This window comes from Pongo pygmaeus, chromosome 11 (assembly GCF_028885625.2).
Source record: "Pongo pygmaeus isolate AG05252 chromosome 11, NHGRI_mPonPyg2-v2.0_pri, whole genome shotgun sequence".
In the NCBI taxonomy this organism is placed as follows: Eukaryota; Metazoa; Chordata; class Mammalia; order Primates; family Hominidae; genus Pongo; species Pongo pygmaeus.
The window spans coordinates 67,913,454-67,935,045 of record NC_072384.2 but is presented as its reverse complement, the minus strand read 5'-3'; the positions used below and the strand labels follow the sequence as shown (position 1 = coordinate 67,935,045).

The 21,592-nt window shown below is 40.3% G+C and overlaps 1 long non-coding RNA gene across 4 annotated transcripts in view; it reads left to right on the top strand.

Annotated features, from left to right (window-relative positions):
* The window catches only part of LOC129031280 (uncharacterized), a 115,731-nt gene extending 97,318 nt beyond the window's left edge, over positions 1–18,413 (top strand). For 3 of the 4 annotated variants that reach the window (XR_008500997.2, XR_008500996.2, XR_010122928.1), the window contains exon 4: positions 18,159–18,413. This is a non-coding gene — a long non-coding RNA (uncharacterized LOC129031280). Of the gene's footprint in view, positions 1–11,028; positions 11,287–18,158 lie in introns of those variants that run through there. The other variant, XR_008500998.2, reaches the window with a different exon arrangement.
* The last annotated feature ends 3,179 nt before the right edge of the window (positions 18,414–21,592 follow it).

Here is a 21,592-nt window from a genome sequence, read left to right as displayed (position 1 = left end):
GAAAATTTTCAAACACTACAAGGCTTAATTTATTATTTTGTTGGTTTTCTAAACCAAAGGTCCACAAGCTTTTTTTGTAAAAGACCAGACAATAAACATTTCAGGGTTTTCAGGTCATATAGTCTCTGTCAGAACTACTCAACTGTGCCATTGCAGTGCAAATGTAGCTATAGACAATACATACACAAAGTCAGTGTGGCTGTGTTCCAATAAAACTTTATTTACCACAAACAAACAGCAGGCCAGATTAGGACCACAGGTCATTTTGCCAATCCCCTATCTAAAGTTAACAGTGATGGAAAAATTGTGAATAATGCAGATTAAACTTTAAAATGTGTCATCTCTAAAGATGCTACATAAATAGAACAAAAAAGAAATAAAATATTCTATTATCCAAAAACTATTATCTGGTTGAGCAAAGTTGTTAGTCTTTGCAAAAAAAGTAAAGTTCCCATATATATCTTTATTGTTTCACTTTCTTTTTTATCTGTGTGAGTCTCTGTGGGCCATAACAAAATACCATAGACTGGATGGCCTAAACTACAGAAATTTATTTCTCATGGTTCTGGAGCCTAGAAGTCCAAGACCACAGTGCAGAAAGGTAGGTTTCATTCTAAGGTCTCCTCTCTTGGATTGTAGGTGGTCTCCATCTCATTGTGTGCTTAGATGACTTTTTCGAGTCTGAGAATTCTCTCTCCCTCTTCCTCTTCTTTTAAGGCCACCAGTTCTATCAGATTAGGGCCCCACTTTTATGACTACCTTTAATTTAATTACCTCCTTATAGGCCCTATCTACAAATACAGTCTCCTTAGGGGTTAGGGCTTCAACAAATAAATTTGAGGGGAACACAGTTTAGTACATAGCATTGTCTTTCTTGTAAATGAAAATATCCACTAACATTCAAGTCAGAATTATTACTGGTTCTTCAATAACAACCATATTTGTTTATAGATATAAGAATTGAGCAAAAATAAACAAAAGTATCCAATGAGAATAAGTTAGCTGTATCAAATTTACATAAAGAGTATTAGATATTATTCTTTGTAAATTGTGCTATACATTCCTCATATTAATAAAATTTATAATAACTTTGTGTATGTATGTACGTACATACATTTTTCCCCAGAGACTTAGTTGTTAAACATTTACCAACCCAACACAAGCAGAAAACAGTAAAGAGAAAGATGAGGAAAGAGCCCAGGAAACAGCATTTGAGCCCTTGTTTGTAATTGGCAGCTCCACCCTTGTACTTTCCAGTTACATGAGCAAGTAAATTCTTTTCATTGTAGTTTCTTAAAGCTAATTTTAATTGGATTTCTGTCAGTTGCCTCCAAGAATCTTGACTAACACTATGTGCCATAGACAAGTTCAGGGAACCAATTTCTTTTTTTTTTTTTTTTTTTTACTTTCTCTCTCCTCTCTCTCTCTTTCTCTTTTGAGTGCTGAAAGAGAGGTTTCTGTAGGCTGAAGATCCAGCCCACATTTTTAAAAAGTCAGATAAGTCTTTAAGTATAAGAGATTAATAAACTCTATTCTGAAACTCTGGATTTCGCATTGCTAGCTCTACTGCTTCTCTGACTCTGCACTCATTTTCACTTTCACAAAAAGGTTCAAGCTAGGTGTGGTGGCCCATGCCTGTAATCCCAGCACTGTGTGAGGCCAAGGCAGGAGGATCTCTTGAGCTCAGGAGTTTGAGACTGGCCTGGGCAACATAATGAGACTTCATTTCTACTAAAAATTTTTTTTTTAATTTTTTTGGTTAATGCCTCAATAAAGGGTCACTTTCTGAGCCTTGATTCTCATTTTTCACCCGGTTCTGCAAATGAGTATCTTCCCGTTCTTGCATCTGATTGACTTGCCTGGTGCCAGTACCTTTAGGACTGGCCCTGCCTTTTCCTTACCAGATGCTCCTGGATGTGGCATTTGCACCCGAGGCTCAGCTGCTGGAAGACAGTATGCCCTGTGCTGCCAGGTCCATTAGCTTCCCAGCAGCCTGTTTCCAATTTCCCATAGCAGTGCTCCTGTGGGGATGAGCTCTGCTGGTCCTCTTTGATGTAAATTGCTGTTCTCAACAACGCCCTCCAATCTGTAATGTGGCCCACTGGACACAGGATTCTGCCTGCCACAGGAGACGCCTTCCCAGAGTCTGCTGCTCAATGGAGCCAACCCAGCTGACTCTCCCCAGTAAGGCCCTTCCTTGCAGAGCCAACTCATCCCAGGTCCCTGCAGCAGCTGGTCAAGCCAGGCCCTGACAAATCTCTTTTCAAAACTGCAACACCTGGTGTCATCTTGTGCTGAAAACAGAATCATATGCTGCAGTTTGGAACCCAGTTATGTGACTGCCTTTAACTTAGGACTGAGAGTTCTGCTTGAACACATTGAGAATATTTCTGCCTGTGAAAAAGACATTTTTAATATTCCCTAAATTTGTTGTTAAAAAACAAATTGGGCTGGGCGTGGTGGCTCATGCCTGTAATCCCAAATATTCAGGAGGCTGAGGCGGGAGGATCTCTTGATCCCAGAAGTTCAAGACTGCAGTAAGCCATGATTGCACTACGGCACTCCAGCCTGGGCAACAAAGCGAGACCCTGTCTCAAAAAAAAAAAAAAAAAAAAAAAAGATGATGCTGGGAAAAAAAAATTTTTAATAAAAAAAAGATGCTGAAGGGGGAAACAATCTTTAATGGATAAGACTCATTCAAGATCCACAAATATAATAATGTAATTATTACAATTGAGAGTTTCTTTCTCAAGCCATATAGGATTTCCATTGGGGATTTCCCCACAGTAATGGGATTTCTCTTAGTTTCTCCCTGGAGCAGCTGTGCTCAACCTTTTTTGTACGACAGCTTACTTGATGAATGATATTTAAATCTGCAACACTCCCACAGGCATGTCCAGATTTTAATGAGTCAAAAACAATTTGTGTGTGCAGAAATAAAGTGCTGCAATGATTTTTAATGGCCGGAGCTATTAAATGTAGATCAGTAATAGTCAGGCAAGACTATCAGCTATGTGTAATTTCTGATACATTAGCAATCATTCCATCTTTTCTCCCACTCAATAAAGCGTTATGGATATTATTATTATTATTATTATTATTATTATTACTTGACACAGGGTCACTCTGTTGCCTAGGCTGGAGTGCAGTGGCAGGACCACAGCTCACTGCAGCCTTGACCTCCCCAGCTCAAGTGATCCTCCCACCTCAGTCCCACAAGCAGCTGGGACTACAGGCACATGCCACCATACCCAGCTATTTTTATTTTTTGTAGAGACAGGGCCTCCCCGTGTTGCCCAGGCTGGTCTCAAACTCCCGGGCTCAAGCAATCTGCCCACCCCAGCTTCCCAAAGTGCTGGGATTATAAGAGTGAACCACCGCACCTGGACAAGCACTATGGATTTTAGATTATTGAGAGTTGTTATTCTGTGGAGTAACCTTGAATCCATTCGCATGTATCTTTTTAAGTAAAATATTTGCAAGCTTGAGAACTCTGGCTCCCATCAGTTATACTAATCACTGTGACGCACCTCACAGGTGGCTGAGAGTCAGCCTTGGGACATGGGCCATCACATAACAAGGGGAAAGAAGGGGAGAAGGAACAAAAGCCATTTTGTAGGAAATAGAACAAGGTGGGGAAGAAAATAGGGGGTAAAAAAGAAAAAGAATTTGGAAGGAGATGTGGAATGTTAGAGCACTAGATCATTTCACTTCCCTCAATTTAGCAGCTATGGTTTAAAAACAAGGAGAGCAAATCGACTTTGTCCTTTATCCAGAGGACTCACAAGTCTGGGTGCAGGGTGAGAAGATGGCCTGAGTTGGGGCCAGCATGTCCTAGAACTTCTTGTGAGTATGAAAAGTAAAAAAGAGAGCAGACACACTTTTGTCAGCCAGTCTTAAGTAGCTAAAATGCTTTCCTCCACCTACTGAGAAAAAAGTTAGGATTCACCATTTTAGTATAAAATACCCTCACTCATTTTAAAATACATTTTCTAAAAATTCCCCATTTCAAAGCAAGACATCTAATTTGAAAGACTCATATCACAACTTTCAACTATAATACAAATTAAGTGATTTGGTAGGAATTTGAACATTAGAACACGGGTACATGTGACAATACTGGCAGGAAACAGCTGGCACACTCAAACGGGTAATGAGTAGAAGTTTAACAAAGGGACTATTCACAGAGGTGGGAGCAGAGTCAAGAGGAAAACAAGGGGAGTGAAGCACCATGGACTGGCAGCACTGGGCAGCCTTCACCATCGTGAAACCTAAAGGGACCGGGGGAGGAGAATTGAGCAGATCTTGAGCACAGCTGCAGAGCTGTGGGAGGGAGGGGGTGCCTGGCTGGAGCCATGGCTGAGAGCAGAGCCCTAGCCAAGAACAGACAGGCAAAGAGGGTGCAAGGGGTGGTGGAAGAGGGAAAAGATTCAGGACCTCATGGTGCTCACCATTGGCTAATCCCAATCAGAAGCCAGAGGGAAAGAGAACCAGAGTGATGGAGCCTCCGTAGGCCCTGAAGAGATGGAGAAGACAGAGAATGTGTTTGAAGATGGAGAATAACCTGCATAGGGAGTTTCTGCATAGCCTTCTCCCAGTTCTTCTTCCTGCCTCTTCATCATGCTGAACAGTCATTGACAGTGTGAGTGGAAAGGAAGAATTGGCAACCTATGCTTTCTAGAATTTGCCACACTCACCATTCTAATTTGGGGCACACTGCTCTACTAAAGGGGAAAAAAATTACACACAAAATAAAGATATCAGTAGGTTCAAGAGGTAACCTAGGCAGTCTGGATCAAAATTTGGTGCCTTGTTTGTAAAGCATAAATGTGGTCTAGACATATGGTTTTGAATAGAATCTGTTTCCTACAGACAAAAGGCCATGAAGAGCAACAAATTGTTCTTAACTACTTCCACTTAACTTAATTGCATGAGGCCGCATAATCTACACAGCTGAAGAGGAGATGTACTTACAACTTGGATATGGCTTTCTTTGTTCATCAACTTTGAAAAGGCTTAGAATAAAGATTGTTTTTTCTTCCAGTGAATTTCAATAAGTCAAAGAAGAACTCGGCTTGAAATGAATAAGCCCCAGTAGGTTTTGCTTCAATATAAGAATTAAATGACTTTATTCTGATATCTAGGCAATCTATAAAGAAGTTGCAATTTGATGCCTGATGCAAAGTTTTACTTTTTTAATACTTGTCGTTCTACTTGTATCTTTCATGATGCTGAGAGAACAAAGTAAAAGGAGGCTGTGCTGCTATCCAGACCTGACAAGTCTTAATTCAAATTTCGTTAATTACACACTTAACACATTTTTATTATAAAGTTTATAATATCTAGTAAAAAGTTGTAGGTGAAAAAACAAGTTGTAAGTTCAAATATGGTTAGGATGTACTTGATTAAACAAATATAAATGAATTTGTTGCTATAGAATTTCTCATATCTGTCATATCCTAACATGATGTATTTATACAAGGGGGCTAACGGATGCAGCCTTTACAGGCTTCCTTGACCATCAGACACTTGTGTCACACATCATCTTGTAAGACTAATGTTTCATAGAATTAATTTTTGAAGCACTCTCTTAACAGGAGGTCTCCAAGTTCCTATTTCTGTACTAACAGTGTATAAATCCTGGCATTATTAGTGGTGAGACTAGGTTTTTAGGAATGTCTATGGGCTTATGCAAGCATCTCCTGGGTGCAGAATCAGAAGAATTAAGTTTGTTCCAAACTTAGTTGCACTTGGTTGTACTACTTACTAGCAGAGAGACACTGGGTAAATCAACATGACTTTTCTGAGACTCAAATTTCCTCATCTCTAAGAGAAATGATCCTTACCTCAATAGGTCCTTGAGAAGGTTTTCAAATAGCTTAGGACTTCCACAAAACATTAAATATACCCCTACCATATGATGAAGACTTTCTACTGCCAGGTATTTATTCAAAGAAAGAAAGGCATATGTCATATAAGAATGTTCATAGTAGCTTTATTTGTAATAGCTAAAGGTAGAAATTACTCAAATGTCCATCAACACAGAATGAATAAACAAACTGTGGTATACATCCATACAATGGAATATTACTCAGCAATGAAAAGAAGTGAACTATTCATACACACAACGACATGGATGAATCTCAAAATTTATCACCAGTGAAATAGGCAAGACAAAAAGCATACATACTATACAATTTTATTTATGTAAAGGTATAAAAAACTAAACTATAGTAACAGAGAAAGGATCTGTGGCTTCCATGGTTGCCTGGGGACTAAGGGAAAGGGGGCAACAGGAAATGGTGGGAGGGGAGAATTACAAATGGGATTATGAGGAAACTTTTGGGAATGACAGACGTGTTCACTATCTTAATTGTTGTGACAATTTTGTTAGTATATGCATAAGCCAAAATTTTTCAAATTTTACATTGTAAGTACTTGCAGTATATGAGAGTTTGGGTTTCTCCACATCCTCCTCAATATTTGGTGTCGTCAGTCTTTCTAATTTTGTTAATTTAATAGATATGTGGTGATATCCATGATAGTTTGAATTTGCATTTCCGTAATAACTACAGATGTTGAGCATCTTTTCCTGTACTTATTTGCTACCAATATACTTTCTTTGGTGAAGTGTCTATTTAAAATTTTCTCCTTTTTCATTTGGTTGTTTTTTCTCTTATTGTTGAATTTTGAGAGTTTTTAGATATTTTTGATAAAAGTTATTTATCAGATACATGATTTGCAAATATTTTCACCCAATATGTACTTTTGGTATTTTATGCAAGAAATCTTTGCTTAACCCAAGGCTGCAAAAATTTTATCCTATGTTTTCTTCTAGAAGTATTATAGTTTTTGGATTTTACACTTAGGTCTATTGTTCACTTTGAGTTAATTTTTGTATATGGTACAACGTGTGGATCAAAGTTCATTTATTTTGCACATGGATATTCCCTTTTTCCAGAACCATTTGTTGAAAGGCTACATTTTTGTCCAAGAACTGGGCTTTAAACTTTATCAACAACCAAGTTTTCATTTATGTTTGGGTCTGTTTCAGGACTCTATTCTGTTCCCTTGGTCTGCTTGTCTAACTTGACTCCAGTACCACAGTGTCTTGCTGTAGCTTTATAAACTTTGAAATCAGGTAATTTTTAGTGTTCTCAACTTTTTCCTTCTTTTCAAAATTGCTTTAACTAGTCTAGGTCCTTGGTATAGCCATATAAATGTCAGAATCGGCTTGTCAATTTGTACCAAAAAAGTGTGTGAAGATTTTGATTGAGATTGTGTTTAATCTATAGATCAATTTGGGGATAATTTTAACTTAGCAATATCAAGTCTTCAATACCATGACATCTTTATTTATTTAGATCTGCTTTAGTTTATTTTGGCAATGTTTTGTAGCTTTCAGCATATAGGTCTTGCACATATCTTGTCAAATTTACATCTATGTATCATATTTTTATGCTACTGTAAGCAGCATTGTTTTATTTAAATTTCTGATAGTTTGTTGCAAGTACATAGAAACGCAACTGATTCTTGCTTGCTGATCCTGTATCCAGCAACCTTGCTCATTTATTAGTTTTAGGCGCTTTTTAAGATTTGCTCAGATTTCCTATGTAAGCTATCACATTATCTGGGAATAAAGGGAGTTTTACTTCTTCCTTTCCAATCTGAACATCTGTTATTCTTTTTTTTTTTTTTTTTTTTTTTTCCCATTATTGCCCAAGCTAGAATCTCAAGCACACTGTTAAATAGAAGTGGTGAGAGGAGACATTCTTGTCTTGGTCCTGACCTTAGTGGGAGTGTATTCAGTATTTCATCAAGTATGATGTATGCTATAGTTTATTTCATAGATTCCCTTTATCAGGTTAAAGACATTCCCTTCTTATCCAAATTTGCTGAGAGATTTTTAATGAGAAACAGATGTCATGTTTTGTCAAATGCTTTTCTGTGCCTATTTGGTCTGTTTATATGGTGAATTACATTAAGTTGATTTTCAAATGTTAAATTCTTGGATTCCTCAGATAAATAGCATGTGGTCATGTTGTAGCCTCCTTTTTCTAAATTATTACATATGATTCCCAAAGTTTTTTTTTTTTTTTTTTGAGACGGAGTCTCGCTCTGTCGCCCAGGCTGGAGTGCAGTGGCTTCGCTGCAAGCTCTGCCTCCCAGGTTCACGCCATTCTCCTGCCTCAGCCTCCCGAGTAGCTGGGACTACAGGCGTCCGCCACTACGCCCAGCTAATTTTTTTTTGTATTTTTAGTAGAGATGGGATTTCACCGTGTTAGCCAGGATGGTCTCGATCTGCTGACCTCGTGATCTGCCCATCTCGGCCTCCCAAAGTGCTGGGATTAAAGGCGTGAGCCACCTCGCCCGGCCAGCACACACCTCTGTTTCAAAGTAAAAAGCACAAAACAAAGTAAATCCAGAAAAGGATTGCTTTCATGTGCTTTCTACCCCATTTCCTCCCTCCCTATATAAGAGGTAATTGTTTTTGTCAGATTTTGTCTCATCTTTTCATTGTTTCTTTTTGAAAATATAAGCAAATACAATTATATAGTTCCTTAACCAAAAGATAGCACACAATAAACACAGTTCTGCTCTGCTTGTAGGTTAGAATTTTGATTCCTGTTAAACTGCAATTCTTCTAGGAAAAATAAGTTGGTGCATGTTAAACTATCACTAGTTTCACACTTCAGTAGAAATTAGTTTCCTTGTCTTTTTTGAGAGCTGGGAAGTGTCTGAATGGGATTGAAAAGTTTCCTTTGAGAATAGGGATGAATTCAGGAATCTGGGAGCGTCACAGGCAAACTTCACTTTTACCTGGCATCAGAGGAGTGGGAAGGCAGGTGCTGGCAACCTGTCGAGGCAGCAAGGCTGCATGGATGATTGCTCAAGTGTTGGCTTATACAGTATAAATCCAGCTACTTTCATTGTTATAAAACTTCTGGCCATCAGAGGGGGTCATTAGAGTTTTATGTTTTAGTTGGACTTCTCAGCTGAATTAAATGTGATAAGGCTGTGCTTATCACTCTTGTGAAAGTCATTTCTACAATATTTACACAAACTCTATGAGACTGAAATCTTTTATTGATTTTCTGTTTGTCTCTGATAATGTTTCACTGAGAGGAAATGACTGAGATCTTGGAATTCACGTCTTTATCACATGACTGTTCCCAAAGTTATGAGTTGTTGTTGTTGTGGTTGTCATTAACAAACCTCTTTATTTCCTACAATAAGTATATTCCATCTTGCATTTGCTTTAATAGATGAGAGTTTCCAATGTCATTAGTGATTTTTAGCACTTAATAGCATCATCATATTTTTATAACCAAGGCCAGGGAGATGAAAGGGGTATTGACAATATTTGTTGGCATTTGTTGTTGTCTTTGTAACCAGAACTGCCTCTTTTATTCTGTGCTTTTTCTAATTATTTCTGGTTATGACAATGTCTTTCTGTGGCTTCTAGGGGGAAGTATGTAATGATGTTTGTGACAAAAATAAATGTGATCAACTGGTAAAAACAGCCTGATGTTGTGTCTTCAGTGAATGTTCCCACTAGCCAGGCCGAGCTTAAGGTTAGTGATCCCATGGCACACACAACCTTCATGTAAAGCCAACAGGGAAGAAATGAATTCAAAACAGTGTAAAATAGTATGGAGCCAGCACTTTCTATTCTATAGAGAGAAGTAACCTCATAAAAAGACTATGGCAAATGACCAGGGCAACCCCTTATGTCTTCACATAGTACTCCATCTTCTATGATGAATGAGCAAAGTTACTTGAGATTGGAGCATAATTAGAGGGTGGAAAGAAATTTAAGTGTTCCCGTTCAATGCTGCTTTACATACATACCTGCATTTAAAGGTCTCGAGACTTTTGACCTGCTGTAATGATTACTTTTCCAGTCTAATTGGTTGACCATTAACATTTGCGACCTACTATACTTACCTGGATAACAGGATCTAAAATAATGGGCCCAAGCCACAGTTTGTCTGTAGGAGCTATTACGTTACATAATATGTGTGTGCTGAGTTGGTTTGGTGATTCATGTATAACTGATTGTGGTTATAATCTAGTAGGAGATTACCAAAGGCATAGGATTTGAGTCATAGAGTGGAATGAAGAGTCACCATATTCTCTTCTCAAAGACAATTTAGAATCAGAGAAGCCAAGTAAGACATCTTTAGAATCAAACAAACCAAGTAAGAGCAGAGAATCTGTACTAGAGACCAACAGCCTCCCAAAGAGATGACCAGAGTTCTCCCTGACGTGTCAGAGACTTGAGAATGAGTGCAATTCATACAAAAGAATTGGCATCCCATGATCCAACCTAAAGACAGGAAGTCAAGTCCTATCTTGTCCACTTACTCTTGTGTGTCCTTAAACAAATTGCTATGGAGACAATAATCTCTGTCTATTTCACATGGCTTTTGTGACAAACAAAATGTATATAAGAGAGAAACTCTTTACACTGTAAAGTATTACAGAACTAAAAAGACTACCTGAATGAGCAGAACGTGAAAGAAGGAGAAGCAGCATTTTGAGTATTCCTTTTTTCCAACCAATATATTCCATTGATCCTAATGACAACTCTGGTGCTCTTAGTTTATTCTTGCCCCACAAGCACAAAGAAACAGATTTAAGGGTGTGGGATAGTTCACTGAGCCCAGCCTTCCCTACAGGAGGTCCTTAATCCCTTAGGTGGGAACATTTTTTCAGAAAAAGACTCCTGAACATTTACTGACTTTCCCTATGGCCCATTAAGTCTTAAATACATATACTGTGGGGCAGGTCAAACATTCCCTTAAATTCTTTCAGCTTCAGAATTATTTAATGTGACAGTCAACATGATGGCGTCATAGAGCCACCCAATGCCCACGCTGACTGGATCGCACCATTCCACAGCTCTCTTTAGCAGCTTCCTTTAATAGCTTAAATCTGCCCCTCAGGAACTCCCAACTTCCCTTTAAATGTGATTAAATTTTGTATTTAATTGTTAATTATTTTTAAACTAATTTCTGCCTCTAGGTGTATGGTAAACTAAACAATCCAAAAACCACGTAGCTCCACAATAATCAGAAATTCTGGATCCAGTAAAACAAGTCTCCTTTAAGACATGGCTGAATGCTGGAAGAAAGTAAAGAAAGTTCCTGGAGTCAAAAATGAAGTGAGAAGGAAAAATTAGAGCAGTGAGTACGTGCATGTATACTAAAGCCACTTAGGGTGGGAGTTGCCTGGCTTGGCCACCTAGAGGCTTGGATTAGAATGCTCAGGCCAGGGCAGCATGTGAGGCCTGGAGATACAGAATGCTGGGTGTTGGAACTGCAACCCCTGCAGAAATCCTGGTCCTCAGAAGGGCTATACTCGGAGTGAGGGAATGAATTAGGAAATGCACCCATCGGCTCAGGGAGACAATAAAGGTGATTTTCTATCTCAGTGGTCTGGGCTCTAGAGGAAAAGTTTCCCTTGAGAGTTTATAACCGTGAGTCTGTCATTCCATTGGTTCTGAGAACCTCTAAACCGAGAAATAAACATAAACTGAGATGGGGGCAGTAATTCCCCTTGGGCAGCTAACAGAAACAAGGGCAAAACCTTCCTGATCTAGAGAATTAGGGTTGTCCAGGCCCCTCCGGATTCCCTCCAGCCGTTCCTGCATTTCAAGGTGCATGCTCTTAAGCTGTTATTCTCATACTTTTCAGTTCCAGTGACCACAACTCTTTCAACAAATTTTTATAGGAGTTTCCAGAAACTTCATCCTGCTCATTTTTTTCTGTGTTCTAACATGTCATGTTTCATTTAAAATGTACCCTTTTCCTCTAGTTCAGACCTAAAGGTAATACACCAGAAATTGTCTAATGTGTGGTGTAAAATAGGACCATGATAAAAAGAAAAAAACCAAAGTAATAAAAAATATATTACTATAATAATTTATTAACATCATATCACTATAATAAAACTTTTATTATAATAACAACTACAGTTGAGTATGTCTTATGTGCCAAATACTATGTACTAGACACGCACTCTCCTTTTTAATCCTGAGGAAATCCTGGGATAGGTTCTAACACTACCCTCCTTCTACACATGAGGAGAAAGAGGCTTAGTGACTTACCCAGGGTAAAGGAGCTGGGAAGTGGTCACAGAGCTGGCAATGTGTTATCACCAAAGCCAGGATTTAAACCCAGCCCTATCTACCTTCAATGCCCTTGCTTTAAGCCACTAATCCTCTACCTCTCTTAATACTAGTCCTGGTAGGGCTAGTTCCCTTGTTAGTGACTATCACGCTCTTGAAAGTGTTTGAAACGACCTAATATCCCTAGGAACCTTATTTCTTTAAACATTTAAATCACAGTTATTTTTCCCAAAGATAGATTGTCATGGGAGAGGGGAACAAAGACGAATGAGGAAGGCACAGGCAGGAAGCGGGCAGAGGACCAGAAACAAAGGCAACGATAGGAGTGGGTGGGGACACGGGAAATTTCTTTTGCTTACTTCACAAGCTTACAGCCGACCCGGCCTGGCAGGTGACAAGGTGCCTCTGGATGACACAGCCAGGGATTCTTCTAGGCCATGAAAATGTTCAGTTGCTTTTGATTTCTTACATTTTTTGGAAGGTAATGCTAGATTTCTGAAACGGCTCTCACCGACGCGCCTTTGTTTCTCCTGGAGCCGCGGCTCCGCAGCAGAGGGCATTTGTGTTTGGGAAGCCTGCCCCCTCCTGGATTAGTGAAATCTTACAGGCCAGGTTTCCAAGCTCTCCAAAATTAGATCTAGTGTGTGAAAATGTTTAAACTGTTGTTCAGAGATTTGAGGAAAATAAATAATTTTTTTCATATGATTTCCCTGAGATTTTTGGATTCTTCTCATATAAATCTTTAGGTGGATTTTATGGATTTTGAAATAATACCCACCTAAAAATCCTGAAAAAATGTTTTAAGGACCCAAAGAGATAATAATAACAGCAATAATGGTAAACGTTATATTCAGTGATTTCTATGTGCCAGCACTGTGCAAAGTACCCTGTGAACAATGCCAATTGCAGCACTCACCACCACCCCAAGAGACAGGTTTTCTGCATTATTACCCCCCACCTTACAGAAAGCCTCAAAGCAGCAGTCCCCAACTTTTTTTGGCACGAGGGACCATCTTTGTGGAAGACAATTTTTCCACAGACCAGGCGGGCGGTGGTGGGGGGAGTGGTTTCAGGATAAAACTGTTCCACCTCAGATCATCAGGCATTAGATTCTCATAAGGAGTGTGCAACCTATATCCCTCACATGCACAGTTCACAATAGGGTTCACGCTCCTATGAGAATCTAATGTCACTTGCTGATCTGACAGGAGGCGGAGCTCAGGCAGTAATGCTCGCTCTCACCAGCCGCTCACCTACTGCTGTACGAACCCGTTCCTAACAAACAGACCACGGACTGGTACAGGTCCGCAGCCATGGGGACCCCTGCAAACTGGAGAGCTTCTCTACTGCCACCCTCACACACCCAACCACCCATAGGTTGGGAGCCCCTGAAATTCTTGAACTGTCATGCCATCTATTGACCACACTTGATTGAATCAGAAATTATCAACCAAGCTGAGTTACTTGGATACTTCCTCCTCGGAATTTGGAAGCAGAATGAAAATAGCCATCAGTCTAGGCTTGTCACTTGAATGGAGGTCATCGAACATCAGGAGCCCACTGTGGAAGAGCATCTGCTGCCACGTGCATGGAGAAGCAGAAAAAGATAACCAGAAGAAAGAGAAAAGAACAAAGGGGAAGGACAGAAAAAAGACAACTTCCCTTTTCTTAGTCCCAGTCCCCCCTGAGGCTCCCCTGCTGGTTACACTGATTTGGCTACTTGAAATAGGTTTGTTTTTGTCTATCAAAAAAAAAAGTGTATATAACTAAGTCGTGTGAGCAATAATATGTAAAAGTGAACCAAATCTACTGTTATAATGGAATAAAATCTGAAGTTAATATGGCACATTGAATGATGTGCATAATTTTATTGTACTCCATGGCAATTAGGCTCAAATAGGGAGCAATTAATGAAAATGACTATAATTATTATCATGTCAACAACGCCAAGCCAAGGAATTCCAAAGTTAGCTGTAGGGAGAAGGAATTAGAGACAGCAGGAAGTTGTTCTGGGGTTCCTCGGAAGAACCTGGGATTTAAAAACCAGGAGACTTAAGTCCCCCACCTTGCCGCTCACTTCTCTAGCAACCATCGTCCAGGAGGACTCCGGAGGTCCCAGCTAAGAAGCTGTGAGCCTCTAGCTACTCCTTGCCACTCTCCTTGCCCTACCTCTTCCCTTGCTGCTTCTCCAAAGAGGAGGAGTCCTGAGGATGGTGGGTTGCAGGGGCAGGGCTGCATCTGCTTGAGAGGCTGTCTGTTCCTCAACACTGGATTGGTGAAAGCTGGAGCACAGAGAATTGGAAGCTGTTTTAGAAGAAGTTGCCAACCTACTTTCCGTGGTGCACACCTCCTTCAGTCTATGTCTACCCTTGGCACAAAGCATCATCAACATGGTCCAGAATAGCTCAGCTGGGATCTGTGTTGAGGATGGCAATGAAATCCTCATGGCAATAAAATGCATGCAATGGCCTGGCTTTGCTCTCTGTTCCATGGGCAGCTGCGGCTGGGAGTGTGACACGTGGTTGAGGTAGGACTGGATTGGGTTGTTGAGACTGCTGCATCCCAACCAAATACCATCATCTCAGTCTCTTTTCCACTGACATACAACTAACAAAGACCCCTCCGAACAGCCAACAAAAGCCAGATCCTAGACATCTGAGTAGTTTGACTTAAAGTAGCCAGTACTTAGAGAAAGAAAAATCCAGTGACTGGAAGTATTCTGTTTTCCTCCTTCCACTAAACCAGTACCTCAGTCTGAACTTTCACCAATTTGTGCATTTGTGTTAGTAAGCAAATAAATATCAGCTATTTTACATGTATTACTTCCTTGAAAATGGTTGTTTTTTTTTGGTTTGGGGATTAATTAATCTAATTAATTAATTAACTGTGATCCTGGCATAAGAACAACGGGAATGTTATGGAAAGAACCAAGAAAGGTTTTTCTGGAGTTATTCAGTACACATTAAGTACCATGTGTCAGTCATTGTGTTAGGCCCTGGAGGAAAAAAATCACAAAACAGAGCTCTACTTTTTTTATTTTCAGATGTAGTCTTACCCTGTTGCCCAGGCTGGAATGCAGTGGCACCATCCTGGTTCACCACAACCTCCGCCTACTGGGTTCAAGCGATTCTCCTGCCCCAGCCTTCCAAGTAGCTGGGACTACAGGTGTTTCTGTATTTTTAGTAAAGACGGGGTTTCGCCATGTTGGCCAGGGTGGTCTCGAACTCCTGACCTCAGGTAATCCACCTGCCTTGGCCTCCCAAACTGCTGGGATTACAGGTGTGAGCCACCACACCTGGCCAGAACTCTACTCTTCAGGAACTTAGTGCATCAGGTACTCAACATTAAGTAGCGTGATGACTTAGGGACAGGAAAAAAGGAGGCTATTTCTATCTTGGAACATTTTAATAACCTCTGAACATTTTATACAGATAAAGCTGGGTTAAAACAGATATTAAGAGGTGTCTAGGAGAGAAATGATGGGGGTGGGAACTGGAAGAAAATTGTAGGAAAGGGGAGGGTTGTTATCTTGGAGCTGGAGATGGCTTCGTCCTTGTGCGTCTGAGGGCTGTTTTTAAATAGTGTCTGTCTGAATCATTCCTCCGCCCTCCACCCTTCACTTTCCACCCTCCACCCAACCCTCTTCCTGAGTCACCCCGACTGCCATTTCTCATTCTGAAAGGAGAAAGAGGAAAGGATATAATTTGTATCAAATCCCTACAAGCTGCTAGGATACATTGGTGCATTTCCATTGGAACATTTCATCTACACATACCACTGTGCAATGGGTGGGAGTTCTTTTGTGTAAAGATGGGGAAACTGAGGTGCAAAGGGGTAGGTAGCATGACTCTCCCCTTATTACACAGCTGGTAAGAGGAAGTGCCATAATGCAAACTCACATTCTAAATTATAACTTTATCATTAATAACAACTAGAACACGCGTGCTGCTTTTTTTAAAGGTTAAAAAAAAAAAAGCAGATAAGTGTGAAACATAAAAGTCTTTCCTTCTCTACATTCCAAAGTGTTTGAGGCACATCCCTATACAGTTTTTCCTTGCATACACAAATGGGTACTTACATATGTGACATATAACTGTATATGTGAACATGATAATTTTGACATAAAAGGGCATTCTAACCATATTGCTCTATAAATCACTTCTGTCACCTAATGCTACATCATGGATAGCCTTCCATAATGTCCACATCTTTACATTTACTTCATTTTTCTAAGATCTATATGAAATTTCATAAATATATATTAGGTAAGCATTTTCTTATTGATGAGGATGTCTCTGTTTGAAGATTTAATATTAGTGCAGTATTTAATACTAGTTAAAGTATTCTCTGAGTTTTAAAATTTACTCAAATGGAATGCACAGGAATTCTGAAATGGAAATTTAAGTATCCCTTTCTCTCACCCTCCATTCCAACTTCCATTCCCCAGAGTTGCGACGTTGCTATTGTTGCTTTCGTGTTTGTTTTTCTTTTAGTACTTAACATTTTAACTTTAAATACATATAGTTCTTGATTTATCTGTTTTAGAAAGTATCTGTTGTCTTGCCTCAATGACAGCTGAGTTTACCATAGTTTTTTTTTTTTTTTTGAGAGGGAGTCTCACTCCGTTGCCCAGGCTAGAGTGCAGTGCCACGATCTTGGCTCACTGCAACCTCCACCTCCCAGGTTCAAGTGATTCTCCTGCCTCAGCCTCCCAAGTACTGGGATTACAGGTGCCCACACTACGTCCAGCTAATTTTTGTATTTTCAGTAGAGAACAGGGTTTCACCATGTTGGCCAGGCTGGTCTCGAACTCCTGACCTCAGGTGATCCGCCTGCCTTGGTCTCCCAAAGTGCTGGGATTACAGGTGTGAGCCACCACGCCTGGCCAAGTTTACCATACTTGTGCTATCTCTACCTCTTTCTTTTAAATGTTAGTCATATTTATAATTTTTAAGTTATTCAGTTTAAATTTGTACTTTTCTATAGCTACGTTGTGTGATTTGTCAAAAAATTTAAATTTTTGACAAAATGTCTTATGTGCTTTGTCAAAAAATTTAAATTTTCAAAAAATGTAAAACCCAATCTCAAAAAATATATTCTGATTATGTAACTATTATATACTATAGTTTCAAGAAGTATGATAGGATCCATAGGAAAGGAGACACTGTCCTCTGTGACTTAACCATGCTGGCTGCTTGAAGGAGAAGGATTGAGATCTAATGGCTTATGCTTTTATTTCTTTTCAGTTTCCTCCTAAGCCATACTGGGCTGCCACTGTTCTTCATATATCAGATTCAAGCTAATGGATCCAAGCCAAAGAACTCCATATTCTCCAAAGCCTATAAGCAGAATGCTGGTGTGGTTGGAGGGGGAGGGGGCAGAAGTTCCACTGTGTCCCCACTGAAGAGACACGAAGCCCCAAAAGGGTCACTGACCTGCCAGGTACCAAGTGGTACCAGGTACCATGAGGCTGCCAAAGGTAGAGACAGGCCAAGCCATCAACTTCAGCTGAGGTTGAGACATGGCATCCATAAATGCCAAACAGGACCATACTCTATGCAGAGAATAAGGATCAGAAAATCAAGTGCAAAATGGGAAGTCTCCCTAGAACCCACATGTGCTGATCCAAGACACCCTTATTCTCAAGCCACAGTGTTACCTATTCCCTTGCCCCGAACACCCAGATTCCATTTTGGTGAGGAACAGGAGAAAGGAAAGGGAATACAATGTAAAAGTACTGTTTGAATCAGAAGAGACTGACATATTGATATTTGTCCAGTTTCATTGTTTCTATCCCACACCCAATAAGAAAGAGGCTTAAGAGGAACATTAGTTCATGAGACTAACTGGCTGTTCATTAAACCCACAGCTGGAATACATTTTCCAGCCTTCCTTGCAGTTAGGTGTAACCATGTGAATGGATTCTGGCCAATAAAATGTGAGTAGAAGTGGTAGATCCCATTTCCTGACCTGGTACACAGAGACCTCCCATGCATTATCCTTTATGTTCTTTTCTTTTCCACAGTGATCTTGGAAACCGTGTATTGAAGGTGGTGAAGCCACAGATGGAAGGCACCTGGATCCAGATTTAAAAGAGCTTCCTGCCAATCAGGAACACCCTTTTTGAGCTTTGAGGATGTGTTTTAGTTCTCATATTCCTGCATAACAAACTACTCCAAATTTAGTGGATTAAAACAACAATTTATTATAATCCCTATAAGTTCTGTGGATTGACTGGGTTTAGCTAGGTGGATCTCACTTGGGGTGACTCATATGATTGCAGTCAGATGTGGGCATTTTTCTTTTAATTTTTATTCACTGCCTAGATCCTTTACTGGCCCCTGGTAAGCACATTATTAAGAATTCATATTTTTGGCCGGGCACGGTGGCTCACACCTGTAATCCCAGCACTTTGGGAGGCTGAGGTGGGCGGATCACGAGGTCAGGAGATTGAGACCATCCTGGCTAACATGGTGAAACCCTGTCTCTACTGAAAATACAAAAATTAGCCGGGCGTGGTTGGCGGGTGCCTGTAGTCCCAGCAACTCGGGAGGCTGAGGCAGGAGAATGGCGTGAACCGGGGAGGCGGAGCTTGCAGTGAGCTGAGATTGCGCCACTGCACTCCAGCCTGGGCAACAGAGCGAGACACCGTCTCAAAAAAAAAAAAAAAAAAGAATTCGTATTTTCAGGCTGTCTCTGTTTCCAGGGACTCCATCCAGTGGGATTGGAATAGAGTCTGGAGATATGCAGCTTAACCAGCACTTTTAGAAGCTTTATTCCTCTTGTTAGTTCTTCCCATTTCCTAAATCCCTAAGAACCTAGAGAATGAAGGTCAGTCTCTTTGTAGACTTAATAGGTCTAAAACTCAGCTCAAGTCAGGATGGCTCCCCAGGAAACTACCTGTATCCTTTTAAAGATGACACTTTCCAGATTCTGCTCAATGAAGTGCCTGTTTCTCTTCTATATTGGGCACACACCATTGTTCTGATGCTCTGAGCTAGGTCTTCACATAGTAGCAGCGATAAGACTTCTCTCAGTCATTCATTCCACATTCTTTTTACAAGAGTGTCCGGAGCATCTGCTTTGACATTTCAGATTTTCTGCTAGGGGCACAACGTGTCTCCCTAGTTTTACCTGAGTGTAAGCATGACCTGGGTTTTGTGTCCACTGGGGACATTTATATAATAAAATCCTAATGTAAAACTTCCAAATATATTCATTTCCTGAGATTTGTCTTTCACCTAAAAATATCAGCATTCTTCATATCCTTCATGCACACACTAGTACTTCCCCTTAAGCAAAGCCTTTCTTTAGCCTGTAGTGGTTTCTGGAAAGTGTTTGATGCAAAACATTCTCTTCCATCTGAGAGGCAAAGAACCTTTGAGTTTAGTCTCACTCTGCCCAGCACTGTATTTCACCACACATTTAGGAGACCTACTGCTTTACGAATCACTAGGAATTTGAGAAGTCCATTGTGTCCCTTCAACCCTACCCTACAGAGAGGATAAAAGTGAAGCTGCTTTATTCAGGTGAAAATTGATCTTATTTCTAAAGACCATTAGGGAAGAAAAGTATGACAATGAGACTGCTCAAACACTAGCATCATCTTTTGCTGTGGTTGTATTAATTAACTGATTGACCCACAATTGTTTCAAACCCAGAATCCTAATCACAGAATACAACCACCTCCCTTATTCTTGGCTGCTTTGATCTTAGCCACCCCTTCTTCAAACTCTCCACAGGAGCTCAGCTCCCTTACTTAAAATTCCCAGCTCATGTTTTTTTACGACTACTGCAACAGTGATACCCTTTGCCTGGATGTATTTTTCCTCCCCTGGTCATGCTCCATTTTTATCCTCCTTGAAAACAATGCTAAAACTGATCTGTCTCCAACAGCAAACCATCCAGGGAGGAACAGGAGCTGAGGAATGAGCAGGAATCTGTTCAAGATTTGGTTAGCTGCTGCCTGGCTGTATTACCAGACAAGCAAAGACCAGAAACCTACTCTTCATTTTCTTCATCTGCAAAATAGGATTCGTGCAAATAACAGAGCCTACCCCATTGGGCTTGTGCTGCAGGCACACTGGCCTTCTTTCAGTTCTTGGAAGCATGCTCTCCTACCACAGGGCTCTTGCAAAAGAGCTGTTCCCTCCCCGTGGAACATGGGGCCTTTCCTCCATCCTTTACTCTGGTGAATGCTCTTTTTTCCTGGATCAATTAAGTTGACACTTCCTCAGTGATGAGGCCAAATGTCCCTTTCATGCCACTATGTACTTCACTCTCAGGGCACTGATCACAGTTCCAAATTTATATTGATTTGTGAGATTATTTAATTAACAGCATTCTTCTATAATAGACCATGTGTTCCATGAGAGCAGACACATCTGTTTTCTCTCACCAGTTTATCTCCAGCACACAGCACTCAATAGATATTTGTGGAATAAATGAATGAACGTAAATAAATGAATAGTAGTTGTACGAATAAAGGAGACCATGCAGGCCAATCATTAGCACTGTATTATTAATATTATCTTTTCCAAAGCAGCACTTATAATAATAATACCAACTATAAGGATCACAAGGACTACAGGGGTAAGTATATGAAAGTTGTTTGTAAAATATAAAGCACTAGACAAATGTTAGCATTTTGCAGTCATTGAAATCTCATAGTTCTTTTTCCTGCAAACACCACAGTGGTTCCCTGCACAGCCGTCGAATGCATATCTACACATGGAGATGCCTTTGCTTCTGTCGCCTGTTATGTGCCTGGTTTGCCTATTAAGTAACTGTCCTCATAAACAAATTATAAGCCATACAGCAACGGCACCGTTTGAAGAGGTGACACATTTTAAGGAAATGGCTCTCTTAGAACTCAGACGCTGCAGCTCTTGTTATGGAGTAGGCTTTGTCATGAGTGAGGCAAGGAAAGAATTCTTGAAATTCTTGAAAGGATGCAGGGCTGGGGAAACTGAACTGGTGATGGTTAATTTTATGTGTCAATGTGACTGGGCCACAGTGTGTGCAGATATTTTGTCAAATACAATTCTAGGTATTTCTGTGAGGGTGTTTTGAGATGAGATTAAATCAGAACAGAGAATAAAGCAGGTTGCCTTCCCTAAGATGGCTTCTTACAATCAGGTGATGGCTTGAATAGAACAGAAGGCTGACCCTGCCCTGAGTAAGAGAGAAATCCTCCTGCCTGAGTCCATTTCAACCAGGACATCAGCTTTTTTCCTGCCTTTGGACTTGAACAGAAGCATTAGCTCTTCTTGACTCTCAAGCCTGCTGGCCTTTGACAGAAAGTCCACCATCTACTGTCCTGATTCTCAGGCCTTCAGATGTGGACCGGAACTAGACCATCAGCTCTCCTGGGCTTCTAGTAGACCCGCCATGCAGATCTTGAGACTTGACTGCCTCCATAATCACATGAGCCAATTCTTTATAATAGTAATTATCATA